Source organism: Lathamus discolor, chromosome 7 (assembly GCF_037157495.1).
Source record: "Lathamus discolor isolate bLatDis1 chromosome 7, bLatDis1.hap1, whole genome shotgun sequence".
In the NCBI taxonomy this organism is placed as follows: Eukaryota; Metazoa; Chordata; class Aves; order Psittaciformes; family Psittacidae; genus Lathamus; species Lathamus discolor.
In genome coordinates this window covers 12570196-12582556 of record NC_088890.1, presented here as the reverse complement: position 1 = coordinate 12582556, position 12361 = coordinate 12570196, and the positions used below count along the sequence as shown (strand labels likewise).

The 12361-nt window shown below is 39.5% G+C and overlaps 1 protein-coding gene across 5 annotated transcripts in view; it reads left to right on the top strand.

Moving 5' to 3' along the window:
* Positions 1-1219: 1219 nt before the first annotated feature.
* CHL1 (cell adhesion molecule L1 like) overlaps positions 1220-12361 on the top strand; it is a 158671-nt gene continuing 147529 nt past the window's right edge. For all 5 annotated transcript variants that reach the window (XM_065687216.1, XM_065687224.1, XM_065687221.1 and 2 more), the window contains exons 1-3: positions 1220-1302; positions 8590-8787; positions 9860-9903. The gene's annotated coding sequence lies outside the window, so the exon portion shown is untranslated. The remainder of the gene's footprint in view (positions 1303-8589; positions 8788-9859; positions 9904-12361) is intronic.

Below are 12361 nucleotides of genomic sequence, written 5' to 3'. Positions count from 1 at the left end.
AAGCTAAAGATTTGTTTGTGGCAGACTATGTTGTTCAGTAAATAAAACTACCTTTTTTTTCGTAGAAAAGATCCTTTTCTGAGAGTAACAGATGCGATCTATACCAAAGGCAGTATATATCAGTGATACTGAGACCGAATGAGGTTTTTATAACAGCCCTGAAAAGTTAGTTTTCCCAATTCTCATCAACAGCTAAGGGCTGAGGTAACAATATCATGGGATTGTAAGCCTGGAGTAGCTTGTCTGTATGAAGATACAGGTAATAAAAATAGCAAAAGGTAATAACGTAGGCCTTTTCATCCCATTTGTGATTACTGGAAAGTTAACAGGAACCAGAGGGAGAGCTTTGGACTGCTTGAAAACTGGGGTTTCAAGCTTGTTTCAAGCTTTGCTTTCAGTGCTTGTGACACCAGCCTTTCACTCATTCTGTAGAGAACACTTTCTAACTTTATTCAGGGTTTTTTTCCAAAGTTATTATTTTCCTCTCCCGCTAAGAAATCTAACTTCAGTCAGAGCATCCAGCTGCAGTAGTCTGCTTTTCATCTATCTTTTTTCCCCATTGATATTGCCAGTTCAACCTGAGCAGTCCTTTATATCAGGAGTGTTTTATCCAGCATTTTCCAATATTTCAGAGAGAGATAGTTTTTAATATGACTTTAGTATAAATGCCTGGGCGGTCCTGCATCTCTCTGTGTATGTTTCCAACATGTTTTTCTCTTTACTGACTAGTACTGATTTTTCCTGTGTCCCTTTTCTGTTTTCCTTTGTTGGCAGGAGTGCTAGGGCAGGGGGAAGTTAGACTGCTTTCCACTTTCTGCTTCTATTTTTATTTCTTCATTACCTTTTTCCTTCTCGTTTCTTTTTGCTTCCCAGCTGTGTCTCAACAGGAGTGACAAGGCATCACTGAGGGTAGATGTCACCAGTATTTACACTTCCTCTGTGAGGGACAAATGTCATGGAAACAGGTGCAGAATAATCTTCTGACAACACCATAATCCCTATTGTGGCAGATTATTGCAAGGTCAAATTATAACAAAGAAGGTATATAACTTCCAGATCTAGCCCTGGAGAAGAATTGCATAATTCAGCCAATCATTGCTATAAGAAAAGCTGGAAACTTGAAGTTGACCTTTTGATCTTCAGGCTATAAGTTTAAAATAAAATCCCACTGATTGTCTCCTCCAGTTTTATTTTATATTCTTTTCTGTATTCTCCGATGTGTAGATATAACCTCTGGAGGTGCAGTTCGTGCTAGGAGGAAGCATTCTGTCTCTGCATCAGAGGATGTTGTGCTGCACAAAGGTACGGGATGTTGCTCTCTTTTGTTCACTGCACTGTCTTGTCCTGACTTTTCAACTCTGTTGAATAATTTTATTCTGATTTGTGTAAACACTGTGGACAAAAATTATCTTCTGAGGCACAGCAGCTTTCTCATTCCTGTGTGGCTGCTGTGTGGTTTTATAGCAGACATTTCAAAAGACAGGCACTCGGATCGTGGTGGATAGAAATAAAAGGTTTATATGCTGAGGTGAGCAACCAGAATGAAATGGCACTGCAGCCATGAGCACAGGCTGTCTGCACTGGCTCCCTTTTTATAACTGTTTTGGGTAGACAGTGCTCAATATCTTTTGTAACTCAAATCGACTTATGTGTATGAAGGAGCCTGTTCAGGAGTCTAATATAACAATAAAGATGATTAAATGAAATACTGCAACCCATTCACTCTTTCATTTTGTAATAGTACACATAGACATGAAGCCTGATTATCAGGGATGCTCAAGAGGTACTTACAGCAGCTGTAAAATTGTCTGTGCATGCCACTGATGTTACTGGGACCAAACCAGCTCCCACTTCATCTCCAGGCAGTCTGAGGGTGGGGGCAGAGTGAGCCAAGAGGTCCTGCCAGGTGTGGCTCAGTTTTAGTGTCTGCTTCTATCGCTGTCCTCTTCAATCACAGAGATTACCCATCTCTCTCCTGCTGCATGCCTTGGGAGTGGTTGTACCTAAAGTCAATGTCCACCCATAGGTGAATTTGGGTTTAAGACAGATTCATGAATCTATACAAGAATAAAGGAGATTTCCTAAGAATGCTAACGTAGCTTTTTCTGTTGAGAGGAGGAAATTATTTTTTGAAGTTCTCACATGGCATAGAGCATAAGGATCTCTTGTATTTTTTCTTAGACAACCTACTGAATTTATTGCTGAGAACATCATGCTGGGAGTGAGGCAGGTTGGATGCTGTTCTGTCTAGAAAGGGCGTGTGATGAGTTCTGCTTGAAGTGGCCATTTTGTTAACATTGCTGACATAAATACTGCTGGTATTCTTGCATAGCATAGCACAAGCATTTCCTAACAGGGCAGTAACAGATACTGGCAAAAAGGAATTTGCAACAACCACCACCCGTGTTGGGAACTTCATGTCCCTTCTCCTTGATTTGCACAGGAGAATCATGCAGTCAGTGGGGAGTAATTAGGATTGATTTCTGCTGTCTCTGTCGCACACATGGATTCTTCTATAATTGAGAGAGATTTCACTGATAGAATTGAGCTGATTAGCCTGAACAAAGTAATGTTGCATCCACATGCATCCTGCCTCCATGTAATTATAATTGTTAGTCTTCCAAGAACAACTGAGAGAGGAACACTGTAAACTAAAGAACTCTATAGATATGTAGTTGGAGATCCATCTCCAATGTACTTCCAGTCTAAATGGAAAATTAAAACGTAAGAATAGCAAGAGAGAGAAGGAAGTAGTTTGCTTGAGATTATGTGGCAGGATAGGGGCAATGCTCAGTAGAATAGAAATGTCCAGATCCTGCATTTTATCCACTGGATCTCATCCAGTGTCTTTTCAAGCTACTGTAGTACAGGCACCTTTGTATTTTTTTAATAGGCTCTGTGCCTTTAAAAGCAAAAATAAATCTTCTGGTATGTAAAGGGAGACTGAAAGGATATAAAACACTGCTGCAGGTGTATCCCTCCCTCCATGATATCACCTCTGTTTTAAAATCAGCAAATTGTCAGTGGATACATAATGGAAGCCTTCTCACACAAGCACATGCACACAAAAAATTGATATTTATTTACAATTTACTGCTTAGGAAGATGCTAGCAAAGCTCCTTCTTTTTCCTGAACAGTGCTGCCCCTCCTCAGTCCTGGACAGGTAAAATCCCACTGCAAATCTTCTTAAAAGAAAGATTTATTTTTTCTTCTTCATGATTTATTGAGGTATTTGAAAGGTTTCCTGTGAAAGGAGCTCTGCCATCCCCCATTTACATAAGCTCCTTATGTCAGACAATACCTTTGTTTGTTCCTGAATGCACCATCTATTTTTCTTCAGTGTTTAAATTTGGATTCACATTTAGGGATGACAAAAGGGATTGAAATTAAGTGGTTCCTGAGTTAACTGCAGCACCTTCTTTCAATTAGGCATTCATATATTATAATAATCCCTATTTTGAAGATTATTCCACTATGTAAATGAAAGATTATAAGCAAGAATGTCCAAGAACAGCACCTCTCCCCTACCCAATTACTGATTTATCCCCTATTTTCATGTAACACCTTTTGACCTACTTGAATCTAGTTCCGCCTTTACCTCACTAAGTCTCCCAAATGCTACACAGTGATAAAATCAGTGCCTAGACATTTTTCAAAATGAGGCTTTTTTTTTTTTTGCCTTTTTTTTTTTTTTTTTGTAAAATGTTTTGTTCATCAGCACCTGGGATACAAAATTCAGTATCATGAGCTGCTAGTGTAAGTTATATAATGAGCAGCTGAAGGGATGGTGTATGGTTCCCTGAGGACATTTTATTTTATCAGTATTTTATGGAAAATGCTCTCACTGAATTTACTCTCAATAGAAAAAGGGGTTTACATACAACACTGGTCTGTGTATCCATTTTAGTTTAAGTCTGATTAATCAAGGCGAAAGTATATATTTGTTAGAAGACACTACCTAGTACTCATGGCCTCTCGGAGCCCTGTGGAAGGGAATAATGCCCTGCATTGTCTCGTCTTTCTCCTTTGCCAATTTCTTTCTTTTCTGCATTCAGATAGCTTTTGTTTGTGCAGCTGTAAACTGTCTTTTCATCTATTGACTGATGTGTATGAGGCCCTATGTGTTGGATAGCAATGTACTGCCCTGAAGCAGAAAAAAAAAAATAGTAAATACATGATACATGTTCAAGTTGAAGACACTTCCTCATGGCAACTGAGGGGTGAGTTTGTGTGAGGAAGACTTCAGGAGGCAGATAAGACTGGTCTCTTCTAAGTGTCTTGCTGAGCTGCTGAGTGGTTGAGTGTCCCTGGCATCTGCTGTAGTTTGATGGTGAGATATTTGTTCTATGTGCTATAGACATGCTGCTAGAAAGACTCAGGTCACTTCGCATAATCAGTGAAATGAAGAGCTATGGAATTAGGAAACATCACACATTGATAAAATACTGCCTCATCTTACACACAGCTTTGCTTTCCCAGCCTTTGGTACTTTTTCTCAATACCTGTTTGTCACCTTCATCTGTTTTAACTCATGCCAGTACTCCAAAACTGCAGCAGCTGAAACACCGATTTCTCCAATTAGTGCAATCTTGATCCTGCACGATGATCTTTTCTCCAAGATGCTGCCTGCTCTGAGAAGTGCACTTTCAAGAGAACTCGTCCTTCAGTTTATTTCAGGCTAACTGAAGGCAATGTAACTTTCATGAGCAAGTACTGATGGAAAAATACTACATGATTTCCTTTTCAGACAGAGGAAATAAGGTAGGGTCAGTCTGTAGAATACCAGATTTCACCTTTTCTGTACTGAAATTTGAGATCTCATATGCTATTAGCTAATAAAAACCTGTCTATTCATCACAGGTTTTTTTCTGTTGCTTGTACCATAATGTTTTTCTTGTGCATTTGGTAGTCATAGTAATGATCTTTGCTCATTACACCAAATCTTTGTATCTTCTCAGGAATGAGATCACTGTTGGGGGAAAGAGCTTGTGTATCTTGTAGGTAAGGACAGAAGAAGCTGGCAGCGTCTAATCTTTGTGAAGGAAAGGACGTCTTTATGTCTTGTTTTGTGCCCACAACAGTTTTCTGTCACTGATATCTACACTAAAGGTGTAACATGTGTGGGTTGATTTATTTAGGAAGCCCCTCAAATGACAATAACCCAGACTGCAAGCCTGTGTCTCCTGTTTGTGAGACTCCTTACACAAGCAGTCCCTTCCATTAGAGTAAGAAGGGGGGTTGGTTTTATCTACACCAGGCAGCTCACTGCAGCGCAAAGCTAGCCTTGAAGAAACCAGCTTCAGATCAAAAGAGCTGTGTTAGATAAAATCCTGGGCTCATTTCATGGACCTGAACACATGGCTGTGGTACTTCCAAAAGCAATTTATATGCCTGTGTGTCACTGCAAGGCCATTCATTTGACTAGGCAGCCTTAGCATGGTCACACATCTTCCAGGTTTGGCCAAGCCCCCTCTTTCCTGGAGCATGAGGCTTGCTGATTTGAATTCAGAGATTTTCACAGGCAACAGTAAATAAATACCAGTTTGTGGTGTCAGTCTACCACCAGTAGACCACTCTGGTTGTTCCACTACTATGGGGGAGATTGTGATGCTATGGCACCAGGAGACGGCACCAGAAGATCTGACTCCATCCCAGTGCACCCAAGGATAGAAAGTGCAAGGGAAGAAGTTTCCTACAGTGCAACTGTTTCTTTCCTGGACATATTCCTTTGTCCCCAGGTTCAGAGATACCTCGTAGTCTAACTTAGAAAGACTGAGGTTTTACATATGACAGCTTGCAGCACCCTGTGTGAGTTTAATTCTTCTACTGGCAATTCTGAATGGACAAATATTCACATACAGAATGACATTCAGAGCTGGCATTATCTGGTGCATTGATTAGCAGCTTCAGCAAAGAGCTGGAAATATACTTGGAAGAGAAAGAGGACTGCAGACAATCTCGCTTTTACTACAAAGGTGTGAGGTTCATTAGTGAAACAGTGTTGGAGAATTTTTCTTTCCTCTTTCTTCCTGTGGAGACTCTGTGAATTGGCTTGTGATAGTTTTGTTCCATGCTTAAATATTGCTGCCTAATTTACAGACTTTGCATAGTCTTAGGCAGATTGCGCAGCTGAATAAATAGAGAGGGAGCAGTGAGTGAATCTAGCGTGCTTGGGGGAGAAAGAGAAAGGAGTTTTCTTCCATTGACGGCCTGCAGAAAAGGTGGGGTAGAAAGCCCACAGAGGGACTAGTCATCTCTTTTGACCTTTTTGCTATCAGACACATTTCCCTGGCATGTTCACATGAGTGCATACATCTAGCAGCTGCCTCTTGCAAGTTCATTCTTGGAGAAAGTAATTGAGTCTCTCAAAGAAAACTGTCTTGGCTCACAGGCTGAGAGCATCAGTGTCCTGGGTTTAACCACGACAATCAGATTGACTATACAAAGAACTGAAGGTCCAAAAAACCAGTCTGGTTTACCAAGGAAGGAATTCGAAGCAGTGGCTTGGATGATGCATGTTATCCTGGATGAAATAACACTCTTGGAATGATTATCTCCAGCCTTCAAGCATCAAGAGCTGCTGAATTATCTCAGGTGTCAGACTGCCTTCTTTCTCCAAATCATCACTGTTATCCTGGCAGGTTTTTATCTTCAGGTCTTTGCTCCTGGAACTTTAGGTTTGAAAATACAGCTTTGAAATTAACTGGAGAAACACAGGCACTCTCTTAATGAAATCTGCACCACATACAATTGTATCTGGGTATAATCAGGTGTCTCCTTAGGCAAGGATGCATAACAACATGGTGTTAATAAGAAAACTTTTGGCATTCTGCATGGTGATGCTGTACATGCCTACAGGTGGTTACAGAAATTCACATCAACAGGCTTTCTTATGAACATCGTCACCCTAAAAACATCTCCATGTTAGTGCTTTGACTATCTGTGTTTATTTAATATATATGTAAAATAATATCCGCATCTTTATTCAGCTTCAAAACTACAGAGTCATCCCCTGCCTACCTGCCTTCATTGCACATCCAGGAATTAGAACCTCAGCAGCCCTTCAGCAGGCTGTTTCCATAACAACAGAAGAGAAAAAAGCCTGAGAAACAGTCCATAGCTGCATGCAAGGCTGGTTGGTGTGGCTTCCGGACTTCCATCGCACCTCCTGAACCCCACAGCATCCCTAAGGCTTGGGTACAACCCCACAGACTTCCTTTCTTCCCCAGAGTGAAACATCTTCTGATGGGAAAAAGCAGCCCCCACCCCAGCTTCCATGAAGGAAACCTAAATTCTGTCATTCTGAATTGAAATGAGAAACTGAGCTCTTCATATTTTTCACTTTCAAAGAGCTCTTCCCCTCCAGCAAATAGCCCAAAACAGCCATTATATTACATTATGAAAGGACAAAGCAACTTCATGTTATTAAAAAAACCTGCAAAACCAGCATTAGTCTATAAAGCACACAGCCCCATTGCCAAAGTTCCCCATTACATTGTCATTGTTTGTGCCATTCTTTGCCTGATTTCTATCTTTATGAATGTTACCTCAGGAGTGTGCATACAGCCTAATATAACACTGGACTCACTGAGTCAAAAAGTGCTCGTCTTTTACTTTGCCTTTTTTTTATTCCAGCTTGTCTTTGCACTTTTTAGGATCTGTAACTCCCGCAGGCACAAATGAGAGCAGTTATTCAGCACAGGTGAAAAGGCATCTGCCAATTAAAGCCCCATTATTCATTGTCATTCCTACACCAGATAAAAAGAACACCATTAGAGCAATCCATCTTATCCACTCTTTGGGTCGCACTCCAAGACACTAACCTCATCAGCGTAAACTCCCATAAGCCTTCCTTATCTTCTTCATCATAGTTTAAGCCATATTTTACTTTCTCTCCCCTTTTGGTGGTTTGCATTCTTATCACATTGACTTTCCAGCAAAGAAATACTTTTGTCTTCCCACAGAGCTAGTGGAAATCTGCAGCCTCTCACTTGTCCATTTATTAACCTTGTCTTCTTTGGTGGACATTTGGTGGCATTTTCTGGAAAACATGAAAGCAAAGCTTCCCTTGTCACAAATGGTAACTTATGCTTAGGATAAAGATTAACTGTATACCATCAAGTATAAATAATCATAAACTGAGTCTGTAAGGAAGACATTGTTTCACCTATACCATTGGCTGTTACCAGTACTCTATTAAGACCATTTGTAATGAGCTCATACACACCACAACATATTTTAAAGAGACAGCATTTCATATTTAAGACTATTCATTTTTTTTTACTACAAGTGAATTAATAGGGTAGTGGCCATAACAGATGCCCACAGGGGTTATCTGTTATACCTGATTTTATTACAGAGGTATTTAAAATCAGCTTGGGCTGAGTGGCCTGATGGCTGCGGTTTGAAAGAGGCTTTGTCAGCACAGGGTACCTCGCAGTATTCAAAACTGTCTCTGGAGATCCACAGGCATAAATATGCTGCAGCTTGCTCAGTAATTATGTTCAAATAGCGCCTTTTGATGAGAAAATGTGAGTCAAAACACACAGTAATACAAATACTTCTCACTGTTGTTTTTTTTTTCCTAGTGAAGCACAAAGCTGTGCGAATCAGTGACAGCATTCACACCTTCAGCCATTGCTGTGAAGATTTCAGAGATTTTTTTATTTGAAGACATGATTATTTTTTTATTTATTTTAACATCTCTCAGCTGCTCTTGACAAACACAACTTGCTAGCCCATTTTACATGTCAACGTCTAACACTGAAAGTACTCAGCTGTTTCTGGTAAGTCAATACTGTCTTGTCTTTAAACATACAATGCAATGTAAAGTGTGACTAGCTTTTTAACTGTTTAGAGATTTTTAACCAGCACTACTGATATTTAAATTAACAGTCAAATAACATTAAACAGCGAATCATTCTCCTATGCACCTCCTGGGTTGTATGTGATATGTGCAATTAACACATCACCTTTGGACACATTATGATACCCACTTCAGGCCATTCTTTATTGCCACATAAGGGTGGCACAGCAATGTGTCCCATCTATCCTCTTAGCAGGTGAATTTACATCTTCAGCCCAGGCACTATAAGAAGCTGACAGGTAAAGCTCCAAATCTTGCTGACTCATTGGTCTTTCAGTTCCTTTTTTGAGGGCATGGGCTAGGAAATCTGCCAGAGTGCATTGGCAATAGGATAAATCAAATTCCACAGCCTCTTTTCACCCATCTGGAAACAGCAATTCTGGCTGTTTCCCATTGACCTCACAAGATTAATTGGCAGTTGATAGTCTTTATATTCTAATTTTCCACCTAAGGGCCCCATTGTATTTCGACCGCTGTGCCTGAAGAAATGCATCTTAATGTGGAATTAAAACTTTTATGAGTGCAAAACCTCAGATCAGAGGAAGTCATGCCTATTTTGAAGTCTTCTTTTGTCTTCTCATCCCTGCTAACTTCCGCTTTGGAAAGACAGGTTATCTTGTAAGGATTTCCTTTTTTAATGGTTTGTGTTAGTTTTTTAATGGTTTGCTACAGTTGCATTATTTAATATCCCTCCCTTTATTTTCAACTAATCCAATCTCTTGGCAGAAAGGGTGGTGAGCAAAATCATGTTTTCAACAAATACGTAAGATTATATCAACTGACTATTGCAAAAAAAGAAAATACAGTCCCTTCTACAAATGAAGAATAAATTAGCTAATAAATCCAGAAGATAACTGTATCTTCTGGATTGGGATGAGATGTAGTCATGTAGAAAGAAGTAAAATTTGAAAGATTTTTTAATATTTATTTATAATTTGAGACAAAATGTTAACCTCTTCTCCCTTCCTGTTCCCTCTTTTAACGTATTTCAGTGCATCATGGATGGCACTACGGAAGGATACTCATTCTAGCAAAGGTAAGAGAAATATAAACAGTTTGGGGATTCACAACTTGGATAGAGGATTGAATATAGCTTTCTAGAAACAATTCCTTTTAGAAAAGATCTTTTTGTACATTGGTGATTACTGTCATCATGGCAAAATGATGTCTGACTTGCATTCTTGTCCAGGGTTTCAATGTTGGCATGGGGATTTCTTTCTTCAGTGATTGTATAAGAGATGCATGCGACTCTTCAAGTGTGGAATATATGCTAGGCTGTGTTCACAGACTTTGTAAGAGCTTGGTTTTGTCAGCAGTCAGTGAATACTTTGCAGGGAAATTTATACGTACACGTAAATGTATTGGTTTCTGATAAATTTTTTGTCATTATGCACTTGTGATATAAGTGCATTAACTCCTAAATGAGGCAAGACACTTTAAGATATCCTTTCCGTTGTGCTTTTCACTGCTTTAGCACGTTCTGTGGAGTAACTGCCAGAGAAACACATGTGAGCACAGCAAAAAGCAGATGGCAGAAGGACTGAGAAAGCAGTTTCAACAAAGTTGAAATTTAGGAGCTGTTGGAGATGATAGATTTAGAAAAGTATATAGGATAAATTTTCAGCTGCTGGAAAGTGTCACCTCTATACTATATCCCAGGAGCTGGAAGTCAGCTCAGCTTGAACTTCATGATAAATCTGTATCATTAAATCAGTATGTAACAGAGCACACCCACATGATACGGATACAGGTAAATATGACAGCACTTTTTCTCTGGTATTGTTTCTCCTCCATGCTGGATTTAACATCTAGCCAAACTAGCATGCATGCTTAAGATGCTATATACCTGGCTTTGCTGTTGATTTCTGAGGGAGCATATTACCTCTCTGAAAAACTTTTTCAAGATGTAGTAACTGAGGATTTCTTCTGCTCCACTCCAGAGCTGGACTATGCAGATTGGAAAAGGGTGCCAGAGGAGGATAAGCCTGTGTAGTCTGCTACAGCTGCAGCCACTTCACAGTTAGGTCTCAAAACCAGTTTCATTTAGCTGTAAGGGGGACTTGGATTGACTGGTTTCTGCTGAGGTCTAGACCTGGTGCTTAGCTGTGCTTTTGTCATTGCTAGGCATCAGCAAGGGCTGCAGTACAACCTTTGTGATCAACTAACATGGATTTCTTATATTATACGTTCCAGTTTCAATCTTTTTTCTTGAGCCAAAAAGTATGTTTTAGAAAATATGTAGTCTTGGTGTTATAATGGCCCATTGTGTCTAATTTACCTAAAGTAGGAAAATCTTGCTGAGGGGTTAATGAAACTTGCTGTATAGAAAAAAAATATTAATAAACAATTTTTTAATCTGCCAGTCATTAGATCTTGTTACACTTTGTCTGCTGGATAGAGGAGCCCTCCATTACAAAATACCTATTCCTTCTGGTACTACAGACTGGGATCTAATCACCTCTTAACATGTTACTTGATGAATTCTCTTTGCTGACGGTAAGATGCACTTTCCAATGCTGTAGTTGTTTGCCTGACTCCTGACTCCTAACAAGTAGATTGCTATACATCCTGAGCTGCAGAAGGCAGAACCAGACACTTGAATTCCAAAATACATACCAGCACAAAATACAGAAGCAATAGAGACCTTTTATACTTAATGTCCTCTGCTTATACAGCTATGGATTTTGTGGCCTTCCAAATAGATATGGGTCAACCTATGGTTCTTAAATCCCTCTCAGACTTAAGTCCCATTCAGAGTACAGGTTCTTCAGAGCGGTCCTAACACTATCACTTGCATTCCTTGTTCCTTGCTCCACCACATTGCATTCACTGGCTGTTCTGAAAAATGGTACTTCTTGCTCACAGCCAGCTACAAAATGGTTAAGGTCACCCTGTACCATGGACCTCCATTTACTGTTAGCTTTGATTTGGAAATTTTGGATGTATTTATTCTTTTAATATATATAATGTTGAAGGGTAAGACAGACGTATGCTTGTTTTTATGGAGTGTTTTTCCAATTATTGTATCCGATATTCCCAGTACTATTTTTTTTTCTGCTTGAATGTCTTGTCTGAAGGACAATGAAGAGGGATAAATCATTGATGTACATGAGAATTGCCAATATTTTTAAAAGAAGTCTTCTGTTGTTGATCAAGCTATTACTTCACTGCTTGTATCAATAATTTTGTATAACTGCTGGTAACCTGACTGTAGGGGAAAAAAAAAAATCTAATATACAGTTATTTGTATGCTGCTGTTTCCTAAGCCTTCTATTCTTCATATAACTTTGTCTGGTTTAAAAGCAGTATGAAATGTAATTGGAAAATGTGTATTATACCATGTAGTGTTTAGAAGCAAATTGTTTGGACTGAAATTGCTGATGCAGGTGACCTATTGAACACCCTGCAGCCCACCAGTCAGATTAAATTGGTAAAGGAACACAGGGAGCACCAAATCGTTCAGCAACAACCCATTTAGTGTTTTGTTTTTGATT